General features: G+C 43.7%; 1 protein-coding gene across 3 annotated transcripts in view; it reads left to right on the top strand.

Moving 5' to 3' along the window:
• The first annotated feature begins 2,031 nt into the window (after positions 1-2,031).
• Positions 2,032-26,566, top strand: part of esrrga (estrogen-related receptor gamma a) — a 218,073-nt gene continuing 193,538 nt past the window's right edge. Inside the window, exon 1 of one of the 3 annotated variants that reach the window (XM_048228028.1) lies at positions 2,032-2,161. The gene's annotated coding sequence lies outside the window, so the exon portion shown is untranslated. Of the gene's footprint in view, positions 2,162-9,190; positions 9,271-26,566 lie in introns of those variants that run through there. The other 2 variants (XM_048228031.1, XM_048228030.1) reach the window with 2 other exon arrangements.

The raw sequence follows: 26,566 nt of genomic DNA, 5'->3' as shown, positions 1-26,566 counted from the left end.
AGAGATTCTCTTGTTCGCATCACTCATATGATTATAGGATGACAGAAAAGAAGCAGAGGAAAGAGGGTAAAATATTTCAATCAGGATTCTTATGGCGAATAACTTTTTTTTTACTCAATAAATCATTTGGATGTCACAAATAGTCGCCTTAGTCCGCTCTCCAGCGGATGAAATAATTCGAGTCTGCCTTATGTTATTAGTTTATGGGCCATGAGATTAGATGGGAATATGAGACAGAGAAACAGCGCCGGCGACCATTAATCAAACGGCAACTTCAGGGGGCGTCAAAGGATTCCCGGCTTTGGAAATGATTCTGTAGATGAGCGGGGAAATGAGAGTTTTGCTGTGCCGTGACAGAGAGTTTTGCTGTGGCTTTCAGCAAAGGAACTTTTCTGCTACAGACAAATTTTTAGTCACTGGTGCCATGTCACTTTTTTTTCAGTTGTGGATGATTCCTCTACACACACACACACAAACACACACAGTGTGAAACACACACACACACACACACACACTAACACACTGTGTGTAGTATTGTACTGTACATTCAAAACAACACATCTATTTTACCTTTTTACCTGAAGATTAGATAAAGTAGGCTATGTACATTAGTTGGTCTGCTGTCTCCATTATTAGGCTGTAGCCAGAGTGAAAATGGCCAGACTCATTTAACTTTGCTATTTACACATTCCCCTGCAAAGCATTCATATTTTGTAACTCTGGGCTCAAACACAACCCAGAGAGTTCTGTGCGTCAGACTCCTATATAAAGAGATACACATTATTTGGCTTCAATACAGCCATATGGGTTACCTTTTTCAGTCACTGATATTATGCCCTATAAAGTTTGCTTTGGATATGAAAGTTTGCAAGCTTACAGTTGTCAAATATTTCCCCAAAGTGAAATCAAGACGATTCAAGGTTGTTTTATAAACACACGTCATGAAATGACATGCTGCAAGTTTATGAAATGTTCTTAACAGCCTTCATGTGTCAATGGCATCAGCGCGAGCCGCTGTTGTAACTGCTCCCGTAACCTAAACTACGCGAAACTGTCACCCTGCATTTCCAGCAACAAACACCTGTCAAAAGATACTCTCCTCTTTGATAATGCCTGCCTGTCAATACAGTCGTGATCAGTCAGGTTTCATTCCTACTGATTTGTTTTCCGTAACAGTTGAACCAGAGGGACAAGCTGCAAACATGTTCACTAACTTTGTCTTTGACATCCAATTTATCAGGGAGTCATACAATATGATTAACGTTAGAGAAGAATATTTCATGAAATAAATATTTTTTATATCCTGACGTTTAAATGTATATTTGATTTAAAATGGATTTATTTAGCTCAATATTTAGACAACTACCAAGAAGTTCAATCGTTAAAGTTTCATGGGAAATAGTAACATCACATTGAAGGAAAGTGATCTTGCCTACTACGTTTTGTCCGACGAATTTTACCCTGGCACTTACGTCATCTTCCCGGTGTCAGAGGGTGGGTGACACACGGCAAGCATGTTTATGGACGTGCGGTCACCTATTCTCCACTGCCGTGGAGAAGTGCGCTTTTGCGCATTACCATAGACTAGTTAAGCGCCCTCTCTTTACTGCCACACTTGAACCGAATAATGAGACGTCCATCATTAGCCTACATGCTTTAGTTTGACGAGTCAGAAGCATCACTGATGCGTTAGGAAAACACACGTGTTCTGGACCTTACTCAGGTTACTCTCGCCGTTAGGAAAGACGTTCAGTAAAATGTAGCAACAAAAGTTAAGAAAACAAAAGCAAGAACTGCATGATCCCATCATCTACACTATTCCCGTACTACCCGTGTTAATTTGGGGTTGACAATTAAAATTCCTTCGAATATGCTCCAACTTTGTTTTTAGATCTTCGAGATCAGGGGGCAGTTCTTGCAGAGAGAGGGGGCTCCTGCGCAAAATTACGCCGTCTTCTCTCATTTGTTAGCCGATTCCATCAAAAAGTTACCTATTTATAGTCGGCTCTGCGCAACAACCCGGAGGCATCCAAAAAAACCGGTGCCGATTGAAGCCGCAAAGTGATCGACACCTGAAGCGATCTCCGAACGCTCTGCGGAACAGAAAAAGACAAACCGCGCGTACCAGCCAATTAGTGTCCATACGAACGCCCGTGACCATGTGAGTACCTACATAATTGTGCATATACGTTTGCATATTAGGAACTGTCATATATTCCTGATAGTAATATGCGCTGTTTCGGTAGATTTGCATAGCCAGCCCGCGCTTTCCCTTCTGTGTTGGCGCGTAACAGTCAGTGTATCACAACCAGTGTTATTCCAGGTAAGCTAGTCATCAAAGAAGAGCGGGTAATTTCTCTTACTGCTGCGCGCTCATCCTGTCCTAAAATCACACATAGATATGGCTTTACACAAACGCAGCTAAAATCTAAATAAATGTACTTTATTGTCAGATGGTTAATTATACATCAGAATGTATAAACATTTCGTTTTTGCCCTAAGTTTATCAGATTTACATATTATAAACATTTAAGAGTAAAGATCGCCTGACATTGCACAGAAACAATAATTATCACAATCAAGAGCGCTCAAGTCAGCGTGCACGACTAGTGTTGTGGCGCACAGGTATGTGCGCGCACACACAGGCGCGCGCATTCTCTCTCTCTCTTTCTCTCTGTCTCTCTCTCTCTCACACACACACACACAAACCCATTTACAGAAATTACAACACACACACACACACACACACACACACACACACACACACACACACACACACACACACAGTATTTCCCAATTTGGCCCTATGTAACAAAAACAGTTCACATTTTAAAATCTGAATATTATAAATTCAGTATATTTCCAAGTCGGTTGGTTTGCCCACACTCCCAAAGTAGAATTCCCAACATATGCAATAGTTTGGTTAGATGTTAAATGTTTTAATCGCCGGCAGAGGAGCATGTCTTGTGCTTCTGGGGATTTATAGATTTATGTTGGAGCTGTTGAATTATCACGGAGGTTGCTTTAATCTGGTGATTACATTTGATTTAATTTTCATAATAATTAAAGCGAACCATCACTAAAATTAAAAGAGGGGGACACACCTCGGATGAAAGGCTGCTCCAGTATTTGTGCACGCGGCTCTACTGCCTGCGAATACTGATGAAGTGATTAGATTGATAGGCGCGAGGCTAGACAGAAATGATTAAATTAGCATATCACAAATTCCTCGTTTGCCGAAAATCCCGGTCGCCTGCCGTGGCCGAAACAGGGCGCCCGCTCAGCGAGCCTCTCTTTGCGAGGATTAAACCTGCCATAGCGAGGCAGAGACAGATCTGCAGGGAAGGATCTGCATTAGGTGGCAGCAAAGAGACTCGGTATCTCGGTATGTATAGCCTACCCGGTCATGTAGGAAGGGGCGTGGGTCTTTGCATTGTGTACTCAAACGCGACAAGAATATGTGCACAGGCCTATTTTACACTAAAAAAAAAAATCTCAGAGCGAGGACATAATGGGAGCGGGTTTCTTGCATTGCTATACAGTCACAGTGGCCTTCATTGATTTTTTTCAAATATTTAAAAGTAACTTCTCAGCAGATTTCAGACTATGAATAGCCTGATTTGGGGTTTTGAACAGCAAAAGCCCTATTGAGATGCTTTCTCTTATTTTCTGCCAGTAAGTTTGGGTCCAACAGGTCATACTCATCGAACCGTTTCCCCGAAAACACTCTTCGATGGACGATTTTCATTTATCACAATAGCTAGGCTACTGCGCTTTACTAAAATACTATTGAATCAATAATTTTAAACGTTTACCTTTGCTACAACTCGCAAGTGATATTTCTTGCATACTCATAGCTAGAAACATATCGGACAGAACGTACAGAAATGTTGCTCTGCTTTGCTCTGCACAGACATGAGTGCAGCCTACGACGTAAAACGTCCACCTCTACTAAAGCATCAACAAATATTTATAATGGATGAAAAAAAAAATCATCACGCTTGTTGCAGACCTTCACAACAACAGGTTGTGCGTATGGCCTGCGTGGAAATACGTAAGGAAGGCCAGGAATAAAGGCGTGTATGTTCCATGCTGGTGTTGGGAACTCTCCAAGGTGCTGATGCTAGAAGAATTCCTTAAATGTGACTTTTTGGAATCTTGGAATCTTGTTTGTTTGTTTGTTTGTATGCATGACCCTGACATTCACATCCTAACAAGAACGTTCTCAAACAGGCCAAGCATACAAAGTTTACAAATATTTAGATATATTTGTACAGTAAATTATCATAAGAATGAAAACAAAAAACAAAAAATATCCCACTCCAGTCAGACATGACATTTCTTTTTCGTAAATTTTATGCAGTTATGTTCATTATGTTAAATGACATTTTAACATCACTGTGAGATTTCAGTAAGGCATCCACATATTTCATTTGTTTACAAACACTAAAGATAGATAGACATATAGATAGATAGATAGATAGATAGATATATAGATAGATAGATAGATAGATAGATAGATAGATAGATAGATAGATAGATAGATAGATACTGTAGATGACAGACACATACAAATAATACATGAAGATGATTTCAACTCAAATTGTATTTCAAGCCTTTGTGTAAGTAAAGATTTAACATGATTTTATTAATCTCTAGTCAGTTTGTTTTTTTTGGTCACCCTTCCTCCCTGTTATAATGCACCATCATCTATGAAACTGTAATGTGTGTGGTATGAACAGCAGTTTTTTAAAAGCTTTCTTGCACCAACGCAGCACATGTGCTAGACTGTAAAACCACTCAAACTCTGGTGATTTCATAACCATTGCTATTTTATGTACTGTTGCATTAACGCAGGGCCGTATATATATTATCACCCTAAGGACATGTTTTCCATTCATTCCTGCCACTTTGTGTAGAGAGTGGAGCATGGTGCTAATTTCATTTAATGTGAGCTGTGTCACTTTTTAAAACAAGACAGATTGATTTACTGAAAGAGTAAAGAGTCCAGATCCAATTAGTCTTAAGTTTAATAAATAAGTCATAAATCCAATCAGCCGTGTATTTACCAGATTAAGATTAGTCTTAAGTTTAATAAATAAGTCATAAATCCAATCAGCCGTGTATTTACCAGATTAAGATTCATGGTTTAGGGCATGGAAATATATTTCTTCCAACTAAATTATCAGTGCCAAGACATAAATAAAACCAGCAAGTATGATATCTGAAGTGATACGGTTACCGCATAAACAAAGAACGCAGGCCTGGGGTATCCATGCAACTAAGCAGCAACAAGGTGGAGGGGACACAAAATAGGTGGAGTAAGGGGAGGGGTGTAGTGATCTGTGTGTGTGTGTGTGTGTGTGTGTGTGTGTGTGTGTGTGTGTGTGTGTGGCGAGGGTTTCATTTTCGTTTTTATTCCCCCTTGGGAGGGATCTTTCCTGGGGGGCACTTGAGGAATGGACAGATTCGAGTGGTAACACTTGGGTGTTGTCTGACCTCCTCATGCCTCGTCTGAGAGACTGAAACAGTACAGCCGGGTGGTTATATCCGGCACCGGGGCCTGGCGTCAGCCTGCCGTCGCCAGCCTCTCCCCCGTTCTCTCGTACCGTATCGCACTTGAGCGCGTGCGAGCAGGCGATGGCGTTAATGACAGACCATCCACATCACAATGCCCTATACTGGTTATTAATATACATTTCCCGGGGTTCTCACAAATGCCCGGTGGCTGTGGGGGTGAAACTTGGGATGTGACCTCGAGCGGGCGTCTCTTGGGCGTCTCTAGGGGTGTCTTGTGGGAGTTTTGAGAGGCTGTGTGCAACAGAGATGAAGCCGAACTTTAGTCCTGCGTCAGCTAAAGTTGGTGGATTTGGTTGCATAGGGGCCCGGGGTTTGTGTCTGGCACCTGATTGATTGTTCCCGGTAATTAGGGGCCAGTCTCCTTCCTCCTCAGTCACCTGCCGTGACACCCCCTAAAGTTGATCGCACACACTGTACCGTATCGCACCTGAGGAGAGACTTAGAGGGCCCTCTCAGAGGTACTGAGGGGGAAGAGTTACGATATCACACCATCTCTCGACCTTTAAAGTTAAGTTAATACACTTCAAAGATCAAAAGCAAAGGAGTAAACTTATTTCTACATGGAGGCTGCACTGCACATGCTGTGAGTGGTGTACTGTTTTACCGAAGCTGTACTGAGGCGAGTGTGCCGAGCCAGAGAATCCCTACACTCCAGCTGAGCATGTATTAAACTGTCTTTTCTCTTCAGGATGTCTACAAATATACAGCATGAAGATGCAGAAGATATATGATGCTGCTATTAACTGTTATTATTATTATTATTATTATCATTAGTCATCACAATAGCAGTAGTAGTAGTAGCATTTTTTACAGAACATATTGTATACTCAGGGAATCACTTTTCTTTTTACAGTGAATCAATACTAGGTGGGTAGATTGTCAAAAGATCATAAATATTAGGATAATCATTAAGGAACACAATTGTTGGATTTAAAGAATATATAGAATTTCAGAAATTATATTTGTATATCATTAAAGCTGGTATCCTGCATGTAGTGCCAAACAAAGAATAGGCAACAGGTAATACTCATGTGCCTTGAGGCAACACTAAGTGAATGTAGTGGTTATCATTGGTAACATATTAACTTCAGTACTGAATTTTACCTAATGATTAATTTGCAATGTTGAAGTTAATGATCTGTTCATACTGACTGCTTCTTTGAAAAGTGGAGAAAATTTGTCATGCATGGGTGTTTGGATGGTTTATGAATGGTTCATGGAGTTGGGTATAAGATGCTTTTCCTGGTAGTTGAATGTTGAAATTTCAAGTATAGAATACAGAGGTCTATTGTTGTCATAGTATTACTATAGAAAGCCAACCACAGAATGTATTCTAAAACAATACTTTAGCTCCTTTTAATACGAACCACAGTCATTGCATGGCTTTGCATTACATGACATTGCATGGTCTATACTGGTGTTCATGATTTGTTAATTGTTAATTACCTGATGCATTAACCAATGTTGTTGAATGAATCTTTAACATAATGGATTTATAAAACAATTTAACAAACTCACATTTTGCTTAATTTCTAATTTCTCACATAGTGTGATCAGTCACTGAGGTAAGCCTCTGTCCCTAAATGATAAACATTCAGATGTATAGATGTAAATACATACAGATGTTTGTATACTGTATGTTAAGACATATAGATGTACTGCATGTCTAAAGGATAAACATTCAGATAAATAGATTTAAAGACATACAGATGTACTCTATGTCTAAAGGATAAACATTCAGATATATAACTGTAAGGTTAAATACATACATATGTATGTCTAAAGGATAAACATTCAGATAAATAGATTTAAAGACATACATATGTATGTCTAAATGATAAACATTCAGATGTACACTGTATGTAAAGACATAGATAGTCTTCAGGCGTCACTCTTCTCGACTAGTATAATCCACTGTACATGAGCCTGTGCTGCTTCCACACTGACAGCCTTAGCGCCCTGCCGCCACTGGAGTCAGAGCCTTCAGTGCTATAGGTGTAGGTGTGGGAGGAAGACATATACAGTACGTAACATTAGCACTCGGGGCCGCAGGGTGCTCGATGACACCGCTCGCCGTGGGAGGGTTGTTTTGAATGAAGAGGACATGCGCTTAATAATCCCCTGGCAGTAATAGTGAGGCATAGCATTACGGAGCCCACATTTAAATTATCACATCGGCTTGGCTGGGCTCTGCTTGGTGGAAGAGATACTTACTGTAGGCTACCACCAGCATATGTGGACACTGTAGTCTTGGCTGAGAGCCGTTAGCTGCCTCTATAATGGCCTACGTGATTTGTTTTAAGGGTAGTATGGACTCCAAAAATATGTAATACAGTTAGGCAGTTGTGAGCTAGGCTTAAAATAATAATAATAATAATAATAATAATAATTATAATAATAAATCTGATCCTGTATGTTTCTGTACGTTTTATTTGTTTTTCTTACTACAGGTTAACTCAATATTATCATTGGAAGGACGTGGTTTTATTTCTCTTACCTGGGCAGGTGTTGATGCATAACAAGCCAAATGATTTCCAAATGTCTGCTAGAGGGAACATTTCTTGCTGTAGCAGAAGAATTGTGTGTGTTTAGTTGTTACATTCATTGGACCCTTCCTGCACTTTCTCCAAAAGGCCTCATGAGTACCCGGGAGTCAACCACATACATTTTCAGTTGAATAGGCCTAGACCTTTAAAGTGTTGTGTAATAACATTCATATGTATTCTATGTAAAGTAATGCTATGGAAGCCAATAATAAAATACATGTGTAATTAAGCCATTAAAATAGAGCAACCCCCTCATCAGACCCAGTGAGGGGGTTCTCAGCATCTGAGGAGTTATAATACTCTTTTGCTTTGGTGTTTAAAATGCTGTCAGATTACGGAATTCCATTTCACATACAGAATTTGCTATGTAGTGACCCACACAAAACATGTTGAATAGGCGACAGGCTATTTGTTGACATACTCTTCTTCTTGTCTCTTGATTCTAGTCCTGGTGAACAGAAGGTGAAGTGTGCCCTATGCTGCCTTTCAGTTCCCATAAAATGATAGTCTAAATAAGACATACATAAGAGGTTGAACTAACTCAGAATGCTGTGTCACTGTTGTTTGTGTAGGCTATACAAATAAGCAAAGATTTAGTCTCCTACAGACAACCGAACAACTGGCCAGATGAAAGGTGAGGCAATGTCCACTTACTAAAGGTATTTCTTTTTTGTTTTAATATAGTTGAGAGAGGGGACGTCTCATGTCATCTTCCGTTTTTTTAGTTTTTCTTCATCTTGCAGTTTGACTCAAAAACCTCGTGGTGCTAAATGACGTTTTGGGTCAGGCTGAGTACGGGCGGCCACACTATGTTCATAGGGATTCAATAGCAATGAAATGTTTGCTGCGAATACTCTGCGTTCTTTCCCCTCAACCAGTCCCACTGTTTTTCGATTTACCGCGCGATAACATGTTCATGTAGCCGAAAAGTCTCGGTTGTAGTTGAAGAGGTGCCGTGGAAACATTTTGTATTTTTTCACAGAACCCCTATTTTCAAAGTGAACACGTCCGGTTCAAGGTGGTGAATGTGAGACTGCCAAGCCCGTGCATCCGAGTGGAGTGCACTTTTTCCTGCCTGAAAGCAACCTCTGTCCCTTTAAGCACCAGTTTTACCTGGACACCCGCCACACATCAGACTTACAAGGTAACTGAAGCTTTATATCTTATAAGTGCGCATACATTTTGTGCATCTTTTTTATGGCTCTGTACCTCCTTTTCTTCACATCACGCCTGAAGATGGGGTTGCCATAAAAAAGCAAGCAACACATTCAAATCATTGGCTGATAATCAATTTCACCCACGTTTCAGTTTCAACGCGCGGAGAGTCAATATCCTCAAACAAGAATTTTATATTATACTGTCTCGGGCCATTTATATACACGTCTCACTGGGTGCTTGTTCGCAAGACTGCTTTCATATAAAGCGTGCGGTTTCTGGAGCGCGGTCCTGTCACAGTTATCGTAAGTTCGACCTGGTGTCGATCAACCCGATGCGCATTGTTTGTTAGTGCAGCTCTTGTCCTTGAAATGTTTGGTTACACTGACATGAACACAGTTAGCCGCCCGGGATTAAATAAATTCCTTCCTGGAGCCCGAGAAATTGCTCAATTCTATTTCGACAGACCGTCGTTTTGCAAACCGCGCGGACGTCTGTCAGACACAAGCACTCTGGACGTGTTGAATTTGATGGAACACCCGCCTGGTTGTAACGCAAGCTTGAGGCGTGCTGCAGTTTCAACCAATATAAATCACCAACACATCTCTCTTCGTGAAATAGTCCCAGTGCCCTTGCTGAAACCCCACTTTATTCAGTCTGGTTACCCAGCGCGCAGCAGGGAGAAGTTACAGTCCGTACAGTTGGCATGAACAGGAGCATTTACCATAATTGGTGATATGTGCTCAGAGGTGTGAAGTGTCCTGTAGTGCAAATAACACTCAGCGAATAAGTATAATTGAAATTGGAAAATAAATAAAAAATAATCTATCTATCTATCTATCTATCTATCTATCTATCTATCTATATTTTTGCCTATCTATCTATCTATCTATCTATCTATCTATCTATCTATCTGTCTGTCTGTCTGTCTAGCTGGCTGTCTATCTGTCTCCTACCATCTGGCTGGCAGTATGTCTCCACATCTTTTCTTTTTGGATCTCACTTTCTCCCTGTTTTAGGTTTCCCGTTGTTTGGTTTACAAGCAGAGTGCTCAGTTTGGTAATGATTCGGTGGGGACTGGCTCTGTGGCGTTTGGTATTTTCCTGAGAGAGAGAGTCAGTGACTGACGTGCCTATGTGTAGTAGAGGCAGGAGGAGAGGAAATATGAGCTATCCTTAAAATAGACACGTTTGTTTATTTGTTTGTTTGTTTGTTTGTTTGTCTGTCTAATTTTGAGGCTCTCCTCCTTAATTGGTGGAGGGGCATTTTTCATTTTTGAGACGGGGGAGCATCGGGGAGTAAAGTGCAGAGACTGGTCGCATCGTGAAAGTCAGCTCCCATTTCTGGCTTCGACTTCCCTGAAACGTGATGCTGCTGCTTTTCAGTAAAGCTGCTCTTTTCTGCAGGCTTGCAATCGGAGCTCAGCTGCTGTTCTGCTCTGCTCTGCTCTGCCCTGTGTGAGTATACAAGCAGAGAACAAGCCGGTCAGTAAGCCCAGTAGCCCTCTCTCTCGCTCTCCCTCTCATACACACACACACACACACACACACACACACACACATACATACACTCCCACTCTCTCTCTGTCCACTCCCTCCCATCTCGTCTTCTCTCTCAACACACACACACACACAGTGGCCAAGACAGGTCCTGCTTAATGATTTTGAGAGAAACGCTCAACCTCCTCTGATTCGCAGACCGAACCCGCTTGCTGTGGCCGCCCCACTGGAAGAAGAGAACGAGAGAAACAGAGAGAGAGAGAGAGAGGAAAAGAGAGACAGAGAGAGAGTGGAAGCGTGAGGCAAGACGAGAGTCGAGACTGGCGACCGGCGACCGAACTGTCCTTGTCCTTGAAACTGCACCAGAACTCAGTGAAGAAAGCCAGGAAGCAGCGTAAGTAAGGCACACTTAGACAGGGCGTGCCAGCAGGGTGTGTGGGTAACCTGCTGCTCGGCACAGAGCTGGCAGCCAGGCAAGCCAGAGGCGTCGGTGGAGGATGCGTGGCGATTGTGTTTATGCGCCTAATGCTTCTGACAGGGGATTATATCAGAGACAAAGTGCCGTATGCTTCAGAATAGGATGCCAAAAGTTTCATGAACACGGCGGCGACTGCCGTGCTCTCTCTCTCTCTTGCTATGTAGGACAGCTAGTGCTCATGTTTTCTGTCTCCGCAGCCTATCTGAGAGAGCCCAAGATGATGCCTCTGAGATATTGCTTTTGTGTGTAGTGGATCATCTTCCTGCATATCACGTCTCTGTTATGACAGGAATGTTTAGTAGGTTAACCTGGAGGTGAATGGACAGGCAGGCAGATGGCTGCATGGGAAAGGGAAAAGGAAGGCCTGCTTACCTGCCTGCCTGCCTGCCTGCCTGCCTGCTTACCTGCCTGCCTGCCTGTGAGAGGCTTTACGAAAAGCACTCCCACGCTGGAATTGTTAGCGGTGGTTGTTGATGCCAGGCACATATTTTGCAGATGTAGAAATGTCGAGCTGTTTGTCTCTGCCTCTCTATCTCGGTTGTAATCTGGCTGTAATTATTTAGAGCATTCGAAAATCCTCTGCAGCTATGTGTGGGTTGGGTTGGGTTGGCTTGTTTTTCCTTTTTTTTTTTGGCCAGCCAATTGAGGTCACACTCAATTATTTAAATATTCACTGGCCATCTACATATTTGCCCTTATCACACATACTAGGGTTCTGCTGGGATTAAGAGGCACGTTGAAATGAAATGCCTGTACATCGTTCAGGGTGTTTTTAATGTGGCATCACTGGCTCACGTTATAGATAAATTAATCTTCTTCCTCTGTGGATGCATTAGCTCTCTCTATTGATATCCTGAGTCTCAAATATCTCATCTGTGCGTAACACACACACACACACAGACACACACTCAGATGTTGCATTCCGTCATCCTCTAGATGTTGGAGCTGGTAACCAAAGACCCAGAGTCTTGTCCTGCCGACCCGCCCATCGTGGAGGGGAGGCCACCATAGGGAGAGAGATATCAGCGCCCTAGCAAGCAGGGGAAATGATGTTGAATGGGAATTAACCACCTCGGTCACATGGTCCGCAGGTGTTCCAAGTGTGGTCAAGCAGTTCTCTTTTACTCCTCACAGGGCTATTGGAGGGGGGTGGGTTGGGGTTTTTTGGGGGGGTGGGCTTTTAGGGTCTTCTGCCATTGTTTCAAGTCTTGTGTTTGTACTGCATATCTCCCTGGTCCCGTTAAGCCTCTATTTACTTCTAATCCACGGTTTGCTTTGCAGAGCGGAAGGCTTCTCAAATCCTGTGGACTCCACCAAAGTTGATCTTGTGATTAGTATTCCTGTGTCATAATGTATCCATCAAGTTAAAGGGGCCCCAGCCCTGCTCTCTCAATGTATTCCTAAGCATGCCAGCAAGTGTGTGTGTGTGTGTTTAGTTTAGGGAGGATTTAAATCCACAGTTGAGGAAAGGCCCCTGTGCATTCATTTAGAACCATAAAGGCCTTTTGATTTGCCAGGAAGTTGGTCATCTAAAATTACATGAAGGCTCTGCGGCCAGACCAGCATTCATTAATTGGCTTGAGGAGAAGTATTTAGAAACTTCATCCTCTGGATTACAACACGTTTCACGGAAGACTTTTCCTACTCTACACAGACCACCTTTAATTCCCAGTACGAGTAGGCTTTTAAGTAGCTTTGAGGAGAATGGGATTAATGACATTGACTCAATTAAGGATATCTGATAAACACTAGCACCCTCTCGCCCACGTTGCGTGTCTGTAACAATGTCACGCTGAGTTCTGAGCTGTTTTTGTGTTGTTTGGGAATAAATATCACACATTCTTGGCAGAGCCCATTAATCTTGAGTCGTGTTGTCATATTAGAATGTATTGCATCATGCCTCGTTGTGTATCTCAGTCACTTTCGTCTGTAACTTTCTATGATGGAAGCCCAAAGTTTGAGTTGTGGTTCAGCCGAGTGAATTAATCTCCAATGGTTTATTAGTGCAGCCTCTCTCTCCTCTCTCTCTCTCTCTCTCTCTCTCTCTCTCTGAAGGATCCTTCGCTTGTTGAATAATTAACCATCAGACTAAACAATGTTGGAGATGTAACCTATAAATCTGACTACTGTGGCACGTCGTGCATATTAGAAGGCTTCTCCTCTTGAGCCAGGAAGCCCATTTGCCTCTGTGGAACCTTCCACTAGCGGTGCCCGGGAAGCCATTTCAGGCTGTTGACAAATTATAATTTGTCTTTAATTATGTGTTGTAGGAGTCGCAGAGGAATGCCGCACTTCAAGCTTTTAATGAATGCTTTATATGATAATGTCGGTTGCATGAATTAATTTGTATTTCAGTGTTACTTTTGACTAAATTGGGGTGGACTGTGTTTGAATAAGTACATGGAAAAATAACGCAAAAACAATACAAAATAAAACACTGCAAAAATCACCAGGGTTATAAAAACACAGAACAAAATCAAACAAAGCTAACGGGAAATCTAATGGGGGAGGTTTTCAGTTGAATTTCCACCCTTTTTAGCCCAGCACCAGGAAAACCCTCTGCCTCTCTATAAGTGTGTTACACCTACCCTCAAATTCTTAACAGATCGATACCTATAGATCCTCTAATTGGAAGCCATTAGTTATGGAGGTTCATAAAGCTAGTAATTATTGTGTGTAATCTTGCAGAAAATTAAATTTGGAGTTGTGTACAGTGCATGGGTAAGAAGTTTTGCTGTTTTTTTTCTGCTTATACTGTCTGTCAGCAAGGCTCACCTTATATATAATCTTTTGTGTGTGTGTGTATGTGTGTGTGTGTGTGTGTGTGTGTGTGTGTGTGTGTGTGTGGCAGCATCCAGGCTATGGGATTTTCACTTGGCTGGCGGTGGTCATAGCCTCTGAGCAGTAGTAGCGTGCAATGTGAGGCCTCTCTGAGGGGAGTGCGCTGGAGGATATGGGGCCGTTAATAATCCACCTCCAGATTTGAGCTGTTTGTCTCATTTGCATACCTTCTGTTCTGATATTAATGCCTGCTTTATGCATCGTCTCGCTAATAACAGTTTTAAGTGCTGCCGAAACATTGTTCTAAAGTAGGCATGCCAGAGAGCATCTCTGTGAGACTGTATGGAAAGAGTCAAGGTCAGGCGCTGTGTGTGTGTGTGTGTGTGTGTGTGTGTGTGTGTGTGTGTGTGTGTGTGTGTGTGTGTGTGTGTGTGTGTGTGTGTGTATACGGTACTTCTTGTGTAGTTCCCCAAACACGGCCGTATCCCATATCCTTACGTCTTGCTTGCATAACCTTAGCTCTTTCTGCAGCTGAATTTGAGACAGAATTGCGGGAAAAGTAGATTTAGACAGGTCCATGCTGGCTTCTTGGTGTAATAGTCAAAAGCCTCTCCAAACAGAAGGGGCTGAGCCTGAGGAGCTGCCTGTGTATTTGCAGGTAGTGAACAAACCATGTGAACAAACGCTTTGTGATCATCCTCCATATTTCATAGTTATAAACACACCTTATGAGCCAATAGCTCAAGTACGAAAGACATTATACAATATGTTCATTTTCTTGTAGGTAAAGTCCTGATAATTAACAACTATTTCTTGAATTGCTGAACAGATAATGCACTCCATAGGTGTAGCAGATATCAGATGCAGATCGTACACAGACATAATGATTTAATATAGGCATCGTCTTAATCATGATGAGCACAAAATGCATCATTGCACCTGTAAATGTTAGTCTGCTTGAAGGAGTGAATCCATTGAGCACTGTGGCCTTGTCGAGCAGACATCAAAATGGTCTTGAAATGTACACACTATGTGCTGTGTGGTGCTATTTAGGATTGCTGTTTTGATTTAGCACATCGCTCACACACACACACACATGCACTCTTCCATGCAGGCGTTCTATTGTTTTCTGGAACATTCCTGGCTCAGCCGTTACAAACCCCTCTGCAACGTGATCGTGGGAGAAAAGCCTTGAGATAACATCGTGCATTGCGGACGCTTCGGTGGCAGCGGGGCGAACCCATGTAGACGTGACACTGGCATGTTTTGATGCCCTGGTTATTAGCGCAGCGCTTTAGAGCCCAGAGAGGTCATCTCCAGTCAGAGGGCCATTTGCCATCACTGCCGTGCGTCTCCTCTCTAGCCATATGTCTTTTATACTGCTGGAGGTGTGAGTAATGCTGTCTCTTTAGAAGTTCAGTGGAATGTCCTGTTAATTAGGAAGAGGTCAGATACTATTCATTCGTAGTTATATTGGCAAGTATCCACTGAACAGTGTTGCATGGGAGTCTGCACAGGACACATGATATCATAATAATGAGGACATTTTCCAACACTTTATTTTAGGGACCATGTGGTGACCACTAATATATAACCAGAACAATCATGTGCTGTATAAATGCCCAGAAGGGTTGCGTTAAGTACAGTTTATCATTAACTAAGCCTCTATTAAACATTTTCCTGCACCTATTGAAGTGGTAATTTACTATGAAAGTGACCTTAGATTTAAACTAAGAAGTACAGAAAAAATGCTTATTTGTGTTGTGTATAGATTATGTGACTTAGTTAGCTGGTTTAGTTTAACTTGGTAGTTAGTTGTTTGACGCAGATTGCACACAATGCCAGATCACCGCAACAGCATAATACAGGCTGGTAAATTGGTAATGTTAGCTTGATGCCAAGCTTGAAGCAGTGTTACTATATGCTATAACATTTATTTTTTGGCACATAATATGACAAAACAATATTATGAAAATAATAGTAATGATGTGGTTATATTTATGCTGTTATATAAGCACCGTTGTGTTTCAGTGTGTGACAATATAACTGAAGTGAGCATATGTCCTATGACCTTGTGTCAGACACAGCTTGGACATAGCAAACCTGCGGTTACTTTTCGCAATGTAAAATCAAACTCTCAAAAACAGTTCCACAAAAATCAATGTATAATATCTTAAGAGACTGATGACTGAGTGCCTATATGTTCCTATATGTCCTAATCTGCCTCTTGTCCTCTAAACTGGCTGTGGCCTGCACTCAACGGATTTAATGTCCTCTTTCCCTGTCTCTCCCACCCCTCTCTCTCTCTCTCTCTCTCTCTCGTCACATTTTCAGGATGGATATACACACATATGTCCTGCTCTTGTGCCGAGCCAGGCGGGTGTCTCTCTCTCTCTCTCTCCCTCTCTCTCTCTCTGTCTCTCTCACACACAGATGGCCCAGTGTGTTGAACTATGACTGAATAAAGGCTGGACTCTCTCTCCCTCTGCTATTACGCGGAGCGGGCACTTTTTGTTTTGATTCAGCCCTTCTGCGTTGGCCCACAAATGTGAACCCATGGCCCTTCTCCTGGCTGCATAATATGGCGTGTCAGTGCTTATGCCCTCTCTTTTGCAATAAAAAGCTGTGTGTGTGAGCTCTGTGTGTGTGTGTGTGTGTGTGTGAGTGTGAGTTTGTATGAGAGTGAGTGTGTGTGTGTGTGTGACAAAGAGAGAGAGAGGGAGAGTGTATGTGTGTGTGTGTGTATGTGTGTGAGTGCAGGTGTGTGTAAGTGTGAGTGTGTATGAGAACGAGTGTGTGAGTGTGTGCGTTGGCTGAAGTTCATGCTTTTTTTTGGGGTCTGCCACTAACTTACCAGGCTGTTATGCAAAGTGGGTTTTGTTTAGCTGTGTAAATGAAAATTAAGTTAATCAATTCCCCACTTTATTTCATATGCAGGGATTATCCAGCACCGGCCAGCTGGTTACCATGCACACGCTTAAACACTTCATTACGCGAGGGCATGTTTGCCCTCACGCTGCATGCCAGAAATGAGTTCTTTTCTATTTATACAGGTAAGGCAGGGTCAGAGGTCTGGCTGCAAAGGTAACGGGATGAAATTAATACAGCAGGAGGCAGCTGTGGTTTCTCCCCTCCCTCACCCCTCCTCTCTTCTCTCCTCCTCCCTCACCTGTCCTCTCTTTTCCTTCTCTCCTCTCTTTTTCCTCTCCCCTTGCCTCCCTCTTCATCGCCTCTCCTCTCTTCTCCTCTCCTTCCTCTCCTTTTCTCCTCTCTTCTCCTCCACCCTCTCCTCTCTTCTCCTTTTCCTTTTTCCTCTCCTCTCTTCTCCCTCCTTTCCTCTCCTCTCTTCTCCCTCCCCTCTCCTCTCTTCTCATCTCCTCTCTTCCTCCTCCCTCTCCTCTCCTTCTTCTCCTCTACTCTCTTCTCCTCTACTCTCTTCTCCTCTTCTCCTCTACTCTCTTCACCACGCCTCCTCCTCTTTTACTCCTCCTTGCCTTTGCCTGGAGTTAATGGCCTGAGTTAAAGAATGGCCTCCAACGTGTGAGTGTGTATGAGAACGAGTGTGTGAGTGTGTCGTTGGCTGAAGTTCATGCTTTTTTTTTTTGGGGTCTGCCACTAACTTACCAGGCTGTTATGCAAAGTGGGTTTTGTTTAGCTGTGTAAATGAAAATTGCTAATCAATTTTACCCCTTATTTCATGGCGTGTGGTTTCGGGCCCGCCCCCGCCAGCTGGTTAATCATGCACACGCTAAACACTTCATTACGCAGGGCATGTTTGCCCCTCAGCGCTTTGGCGGCCAGAAATGAGTTCTTTCTATTTATACAGGTAAGGCAGGGTCAGAGGTCGTGGGTTGCCAAAGGTAACGGGATGAAATTAATACAGCAGGAGTGGCAGCCAGGTTTCTCCCCCCCCCTCTCCTCACCCCTCCTCTCTTCTCCTCTCCTCTCCTCACCTGTCCTCTCTTCTCCTCTCTTTTCCACTCCTCTCCTCTTCTCTCTTTTCCTCTCCTTGCCTCTCCTCTCTTCTCCTCGCCTCTCCTCTCTTCTCCTCTCCTTTCCTCTCCTCACCTCTCCTCACCTCTCTTCTCCTCTCTTCTCCTCACCTCTCCTCTCTTCTCCTTTCCTTTCCTCTCCTCTCTTCTCCTCTCCTTTCCTCTCCTCTCTTCTCCACTCCTCTCCTCTCCTCTCTTCTCATCTCCTCTCTTCTCCTCTCCTCTCCTCTCCTCTCTTCTCCTCTACTCTCTTCTCCTCTACTCTCTTCTCCTCTCTTCTCCTCTACTCTCTTCTCCTCTCCTCTCCACGCCTCTCCTCTCTTCTCCACTCCTTGCCTCGCCTTGGCTCGAGTTAACTTGGCCCGAGTTAAACCGCTCCAACTTAAACCGTTTCATAAGGAGAGATGAATTGGCATCAGGCAGGTCGCTTTGGCAGCTCTCTCCCCCTTCAGATTGTTCCCGCTGCGTGAGCTTTCTGCGCTGCGCGGCACTGCGTGTCCTTTTGAAGGCGCGAACGCAAATCTCAAGGCGTGCTTCCTGCCACACGAACTCCCCAACCCCACCTCCAATTCCCTGCACACAGACACACAATCACCCTTTTTACTACCTCTCTCTTATGGTGCCTCTTCACACTTTTCATGGTGTAATTCTGGGGGGAGTTTTGAATCCCAGAGACACAGTAGAGCACTTCATCCTGTACTGTCTTTTTCTCTCTCCCTCTCTCTCTCTCTCTCCCTCATCCTCATTCTCTCTCTCTCTCCCTCTCTCTCTCTCTCTCTCTCTCTCTTTTACTGCCCCTCTCATAGTCGGAGGAGTTTGGAGAGTTGTTCTCTGTTCGAGGGGAGGGAAGTTCCATGTGACCAATGTTTAACCTCCTCCATTAACCCCAAGGAGACCCAGGGGTGTGTGTGTGGGTACGCGACCTGTGCACATATGGCTCTCAGTGTGTGTGCGCGCTGGCGAGGTGGAAGCCATGCATCTCATACAGGTGTGCTGGACGTGGTGCGGGCACAGGCGGCGGGACGAGAGTGCCCGCGTGGCATGCCACACATTTGTCCTCGACACCGCACATGTTTAGAACTGTGCACATGGTCCCTCTGTAGGATGTGCAGTCATTATCCTCATCATCTTCCTCATCATGGTCTTCATCATCATACATCATCTCAGTCAGATGAGTGATGTTGTTATTGCCCGACTCCACACAGCCACAATATGTGCAACACTCTTTCTTAGCATTTTGCTTGTGTGTTACTGTGGTAAAATAAATTACGTTTCAAGCAGTAAAGATCAATTCTGTACTGTTTGTTTGAGGAACATCATGTGTTAACTTTTAACTTTTTAACAATATTTTTGTTAAGTTTCAGTCAGATTTGATGTTAGGGCTTCAACTTACATTATTTCCAAAGTTGATTAATCTGTCAATTATTTTCTTGATTAATCGAGTAGTTGTTTAGTCGATAAAAAGCCAGAAAATGGTGAGAATGTTGGTTTGTGTTTCCCAGAATCCAAGAATATGTCCTCACGTCAAAGGCATTCAGTTTACTGTCATACAGAAGTACTGTAAGCAATGCAGAAAATATTTAATTTTAAGGAGGTAAAATCAGAGAGGTGGTTTCCTTAAAAAATGACACAAACTGATTAAGGATTATCAACATAGTTGGCAATTAATTCAATTGAGTAAAAAAAGTCTGACGTAGCGTTTCCATGACGGCAGAATCACTGGATCTAAACAAACTTTAGAAGTGGGTTAAATAGAGTGTCCCGGTGACGCCCCTTCCGTTTGCCTCCATGGGACCTATCTTTCAAAAAATTTTGAACGCCAGTCTATGGCGAAAAAGAAATTATTTTCTGGTCCCGGTTGACTTCTGCCTTGAATTACCCATATGATGTTTGTCAATTTTAAAGACAATTTTTCATGTAAAGACATTTGCAGTTTGTTTCGTAACTATTGAATTACAACATTGTGTAAGATCGTAATTCCAACGACTACAAACCCATCAGTCGCGCTAGTGACGTTAGCTTATTCACAGCCACACTAGATTGTACAACCATACCAGCAACAGGTCTTAATTGGGCTTTCCTTGCCGATGAAAATACCATGAGTCAGAGGATTAAACACATCAGTTAAGTTGTATTCGTCCATAGACTGTACATTAGATACTGTTAAGTGACATTGCAGGCAGCAAGATGCAACCGTTAACTAGCATAACAGCTAATCTTATCGTTTCATTACGTTGGTGACGTACATTGTTCGAGGCGAGAGATGTAGTCCACTGGCGGATTAAGCACAAAACCAACATAACTTTTGAAGTCTATCGAACAACAGTACTTTCTTGGCGTGAAAAAATTATCTTTTAAATTCACACACATCATATGTGAAATTCGTGCCACAATTCAAACTGGACCAAAAAATAATTGTTACCTCTCCATTAACTCCCGTTCATAGTTTTTTGAAAGATAGGTCCCTTGTAGCGGAAGTAAAACGGAAGTCGGTGACGCCACTTCCGTTTGCCTCCATAGGACCTATCTTTCAAAAAATGTTGAACTCCAGTCTATGGCGAAAAAGAAATAATTTTCTGGTCCCGGTTGACTTGTGCCTTGAATTACCCGTATGATGTTTGTCCATTTTAAAGACAATTTTTCATGTAAAGACATTTGCAGTTTGTTTCGTAACTATTGAATTACAACATTGTGAAAGATCGTAATTCCAATGACTACAAACCATCAGTCAGCGCTAGGGGCGTTAGCTCATTCACAGCCACACTAGATTGTACAAGCATACCAGCAACAGGTCTTAATTGGGCTTTCCTTGCCGATGAAAATACCATGAGTCAGAGGATTAAACACATCTGGTAAGTTGTATTCGTCCATAGACTGTACATTAGATACTGTTAAGTGACATAGCAGGCAGCAAGATGCAACCGTTAACTAGCATAACAGCTAATCTTATCGTTTTATTACGTTGGTGACGTAGTGCTACATCGTTCGAGACGAGAGATGTAGTCCACTGATCATATGTCATATGTGAAATTCGTGGCACAATTCAAACTGGACCAAAAAATAATTGTTATCTCTCCATTAACTCCCGTTCATATTTTTTTGAAAGATAGGTCCCTTGAAGTAAAACGGAAGTCACTGGGACACTCTATAGCATTGAATGTAGACATGTGGCATCATTTCTAGCTAATACATTGTTTTAAATGTAGGCTATAGCCATTTAAACATGATTTACCTGCTAGGCAGCAGCTTACCCACATAACACAGATTCCCTGGCAGGGCTAATATAAAGAAACAAAATTCCAGTGGATATTTCACGTCTTCTCAAAGACTGGCGGCTGTTAAGAGTGATGTTTTTTGCTTAAAAAATAAAGGCAAAATACGTCTGTGAATTAAAGGATTTTAACCGCATGCTGTAAGGTTGCATGCAGATCTCTTTTACGGAGGAAACCCATGATAAAATAAAACTCTGTAGTCACGATTTTGATCGTGTTGGGATGAATATATGTTGTAGTATGTGATTCCTACAGTGTAAAAAAATATACTAACATCTTAGAAACGTTGTAACATTATTGAAATAGATTAAGAAAGCCACCGCTAATGGTGATTTCAATGGTTAGATTGATTTGTTTAGATCCAGTGAAATTGCTGCCTTGGCGACGCTATGTCATGGCTTCGGGACTCTATTGACAACTAATCGATTAATCGATTATTTGTTGCAGACTTATTTGATTTAGGAGTAAGTTCATTTCTAGGGAATGGCAAACTTAGAATCGGACTGGCATGGCTAGTTTTAGACATTTAGATTTACATTATTCATGTAGCAGATGCTTTTCCCAAAGCACCTTACAGAAAGAGAATAAGATGCAGAGGAGACCTTATAGACCAGGGGTGGGCAAACTTTTTGGCTCAAGGGCCACATTGGGTTTTGAAAACCCAACGACACACACATAAAAAAAAATATATTTTTTATAGCCTGTAATTTAGTATGAAAAGTATTTGTTTTAAAATGTGAATTGCTTAAAAATACTGCTAATTTTATGCTGTTTAACAAATGTATAAATTGTGCACTGTCGCTTTTAGACAGTCGCTTTAATTCACGTTTATTTCTCAATGATCTTCTGCCTGCTCCGCTATGGCTAGTGCTGTACCTACGGCTGGGCCCTCTCACAGTTTTTAAATGGTCAGTAGTGGGAACTACTGTTGCCTTCATGATTTCCTTTTAAAAGTTTCTTATAAGAAGGACACATCACTTATCAACAATGACAAGCCAGAACTTGCGTCTCTCTCTCCCTCTCGTGAGTGCAGACCAATCCCAATTAAATGGATCGCATAATGTTCACGTAGACCAATCCCAATTAAATGGATCGCATAATGTTCACGTTAGATCTGCTGCAAAGGAGATAACTAAGAGTTAACTTAGTTTAACATGATGTTATCTCTATTTAACATGATGTTTTGACATTGACATTGTAAACGTTCTCTAAGGAGAGTGAAAAGCAGTTTGCAGTAAAGCTAACCAACTATCGCAGGAAAAAATATAGCAAGCAGCCTGACAACCAAACGAAATGCTCGGCGGGCCGGATGAAAGTGCTTGGCGGGCCGTATCCGGCCCGTGGGCCGCAGTTTTGCCCACCCCTGTTATAGACCCTTTCAAGAGAGTTCCATTATCAGCATCATAGTTGGCCCCACAAGGCTTCTAATGCAGATGAAGAAGATTGGGAACCAAATAGAATGTTCAAGCATTGTTTTTGTTTTTCTTGTTGAAAGGGTCTATAGGCCTTATTACTGCACCAGTCAATACTATTACTAGAGGATAAGAGTGAGGACATTATAACTACTAGTCAATACTATTACTAGAGGATAAGAGTGAGGGCATTATAACTACTAGTCAAAGTGTCGAGAGGATAAGAGTGTGGGCATTATAACTACTAGTGAAAGTGTGGAGAGTAGAGAGGTAACGAGGTAGCCTGGTCCCGCCCACCTAGATCTTCTTTCAGGGAGATCTATTCTGGAACACTGTAGTTCATAACCGTTTACCTCAGACAAGAAACATGTCAGGCCAATCAGTGACGAGAGGGGAAGACGAAACCGAAACTTATTGTGATAAACAGAAGCAGCACCACCTGCAAATGTCAAAAAATGCAGTTGGAAAAATGCAGAAATGTATTTACAGCAAAGGAAGACCCACATACATTGTTTCCTGACTGTTGGTGCTGTTTATTGTCGGTTTGTAAAGTTTAGGCGAAGTAGGAAGTAACGTTAGGAATCTCTGATCAATGTGATTGGTTAGGCTGGACCAATGATTTCAAAGTTAGTGCCCGTCGCGAGGGAAGTGTTGCAAACATTTCCCAATCGAGAGTCACCAGACTATTTATTTGAGTTTGAGTTTGAGTTTTCCAGGCCGCCGCTGCTCCCTCTCTCTGACCCCCACAACCCCCATGCTCCTGCTCTCTGACCCCCAGCCCCGTGGGAGAGTGGTCATAGTGGACCGCAGTGCCTCGCCGCATCCCGCAAGAGGGCCAAGGCGCCTAGCCGGCCGGTCACTCCAGGACCCACACAGCTGCTTCAGACTTACGCTGGACGGGGGCTACTGACCTTCCCTCACCCCCCCTCCAACATTACTCACCCCGGTCACTTGGCCCCTCTTCCATGATCTGGTAGCCCCTCGGCCTCCTAAAAATATGCCCCGCTCTCCTTGATCTTATTACCCCGATCCCGGGGCATCTGATTTCAGCCCGCAGGCCCTATTTATAATCGCGCCACAGTTATAAGACATTCCAGCATTAATTCATCAAGTGGCCCAGCTGCAGCATGCTGTGTCATATTTTCCTTTGGCCCTAGCACTATGCCGCGCGAGTGGGGAAGGGCTGGTCATCTTCGCCGGCGATGATTTGCTCTTGGCCAGTGCTGCGGATCACCTCACCCCTGCGCTAGTATTTTCATTGAAACGGGAGAGCTCTCGTCATCACATGTATTTACGTATAAATATACGGCCGCGGTACATGAAGAGTTGAGTGCTGGCCGAGGGCGGTGGGTGGGGGTGCTGGTATATTCTACTCCTCCCCGTACTGGTTTTTTCCATTCCATTTCCAGGTTAGCACTGTTTACGTCCATTAATAGATAATTCTCTCATCTTAACAGATTTAGGCCCACCCAAAGCGACTCCCGCTTGGCCTGACCACCACCGCCGCCTGTTATACTGCACCAGCGATGTCATGGAAAGCAAACGTGGCGAGAGGATACTTGAGAGAGGATTGGGAAGGAGTAGTCACTGGTGTGTGTGTGTGTGTGTGTGTTTATGTGTGGTGTAATCCCTAGCAGTTAATGCTATCCTTATACCAGCTAACTCCCCACCTCGTGACAGTCCAAAGGGTAGTGAGAGAGGACTCCATCTTTCCATCTCTTCATGTTTCTCTCCTCCTCCTCCTCCTCCTCTTCCTCCTCCTCTTCCTCCTCATGGTGGTCATGCCTTGGCCACACCAGAATCAGCTCGGCGCTGACCTGACCTGGATTCTCGAGCTACCGTTGGGCCCGTAGGTTAGATGCCGGAGGTTAGAAGCCTGCTTAATTGCAAGGCGTAGGGTCCTTCCATGATTCATACGAACCGCATGCTGAATCTCAACGCATGCTCACCGCTCCGGGACTGTGTGAATGTGTGGAGGAGAGAGATGTGCCGTGTAGTGTGTGTGTGTGTGTGTGTGTGTGTGTGTGTGTGTGTGTGTGTGTGTGTGTGATGGCTTAGGCCCTGAACAGTGGAGAGAGTGAGTGTGCTGCGGGCTGTGCAGGTTCGACCGCAAAAGAGCTGTTTCTGTGTGGGGCGACGACGTGCAGGTTTGACCGCAGTAGAGCTGTTTCTGGGTGGGGCGGCGATGCACAGGTCTTGGCTGGAACTCATTTTTGACGACTGATCATTTAGTCGCATGTCAAGGGCCAGAGCTGTGGCTCTCACTATTTGTGGCCACTGGAAACATCACACATCCTCAAGGTCATTAAGCCAGATTGTCACAAATCCCTCTAATATTTTGCTTAACAGTCTTCGGCTGCCCACCTGCCTGTCACGCGATATGGCTATTTGATTAGCGGATATTTATATCTTCCATGATGCATTTCTGTCCGTTGTCCGTGTGTGTGTCAGTGTGTGTGTGTGTATATGTATATGTATATGTGTGTGTTTGTTTGCGTGTGTGTGTTTGTGTGTCATGTGATGGCAGTGTAGAGATGCTTCCAGAAGTCAGGGGAGGCATGAAAGTAGAAATACTCTGCATAAACCCCCCCTACCCTTCCACACACACACACACACACACACACACACACACACACACACACACACACACACTGCGCTGCCTACCAGGGGCTCCCTGTCTCTTCCAGTGTCTGATAAGGGGGTGTGGGGGGAAGAGAGTGTCAGCTCCCCAAATGGCGGTGTCTGCTCTGCTCTGGCAGCCCTTCATACGGCTGCAGATTCAAAACTCTCCCAGTGGTCAAAACACACACACACACACGCATGCACGCGCACACACACACACACACGCACGCACGCACACACGCACGCGACGCACGCACACACACACACACACACACACACACACACACGTGTGCACACGCCTGCAGATTAAAAAGTCTCCCAGTGCTCAGAACTCTGGAGCACTCTCTCTTCACCAGGGAGAACGATAGAGAGAGAGAGAGAATGAGGGAGAGAAAGAAAATTAGGGAAAGAGATAGCGAAAGAGTGTGTTAGAGAGTAGGAAAGAGGGAGAGAGAGAGGGAGAAAATGATAGAGCGAATGAAGGATAGAGAGAAGGAAAGTGTGTGAGAGAGTGAGGAAAAGAGATGGGGGAGAGGGGGAGTGTAAGAGTGATGGGAGAGAGAAAGAAAGAGAGAGAGAGAGAGAGAGAGAGGGGTGGGGAGTGATGATGTGGGAAAGAGGGAGAGACGGAGAGATGGTGAGAGAGGGACAGTGTGAGAGAGAGGGGGAGCATGTGAGGAGAGAGAGATGGAGGAAGAGAGAGAGAGAGAGTGAGGAAAGAGTGAAGGGGGGCAATATGGGTGAATCAGAGTGGCACTGGAACCATGCGTCCACCGCTGCAGGGTCCCCCCCAACTACAGTACATCACACACACACACACACACACACACACACACACACACACACACACACACACACACACACACAACCCCAACTACAGTACATCACACACACACACACTCACACATATATACAAACACCCAACACAGCCAAAACAGTCAAGAATTGACTGAGCAAACTTTTTTAGGGGGGGGGCTGGGGGTGGACACAGAGAGAGAGGGAGAGAGAGAGAGAGAGAGAGAGAGAGAGAGAGAGAGTGGGGGAGAAAGAGAGAGGGAGAGAGAGAGGGGGGGAGGGAGAGAAGGGGGGGAGTTGTTAATCCTTTGGGCTGGCCGAATAGAAAGGGCAGACATATTTATAGCCGACTGAATCACTCCACCACAACTGCACAACAAGCACGGCACACAGCGCAGCCCAGCACAGAGCCGCGCAGCGTGGTCCGGCATGGT

Source organism: Alosa alosa, chromosome 19 (assembly GCF_017589495.1).
Source record: "Alosa alosa isolate M-15738 ecotype Scorff River chromosome 19, AALO_Geno_1.1, whole genome shotgun sequence".
NCBI classification, from domain to species: domain Eukaryota; kingdom Metazoa; phylum Chordata; class Actinopteri; order Clupeiformes; family Clupeidae; genus Alosa; species Alosa alosa.
This window is presented reverse-complemented; position numbering and strand designations above follow the sequence as displayed.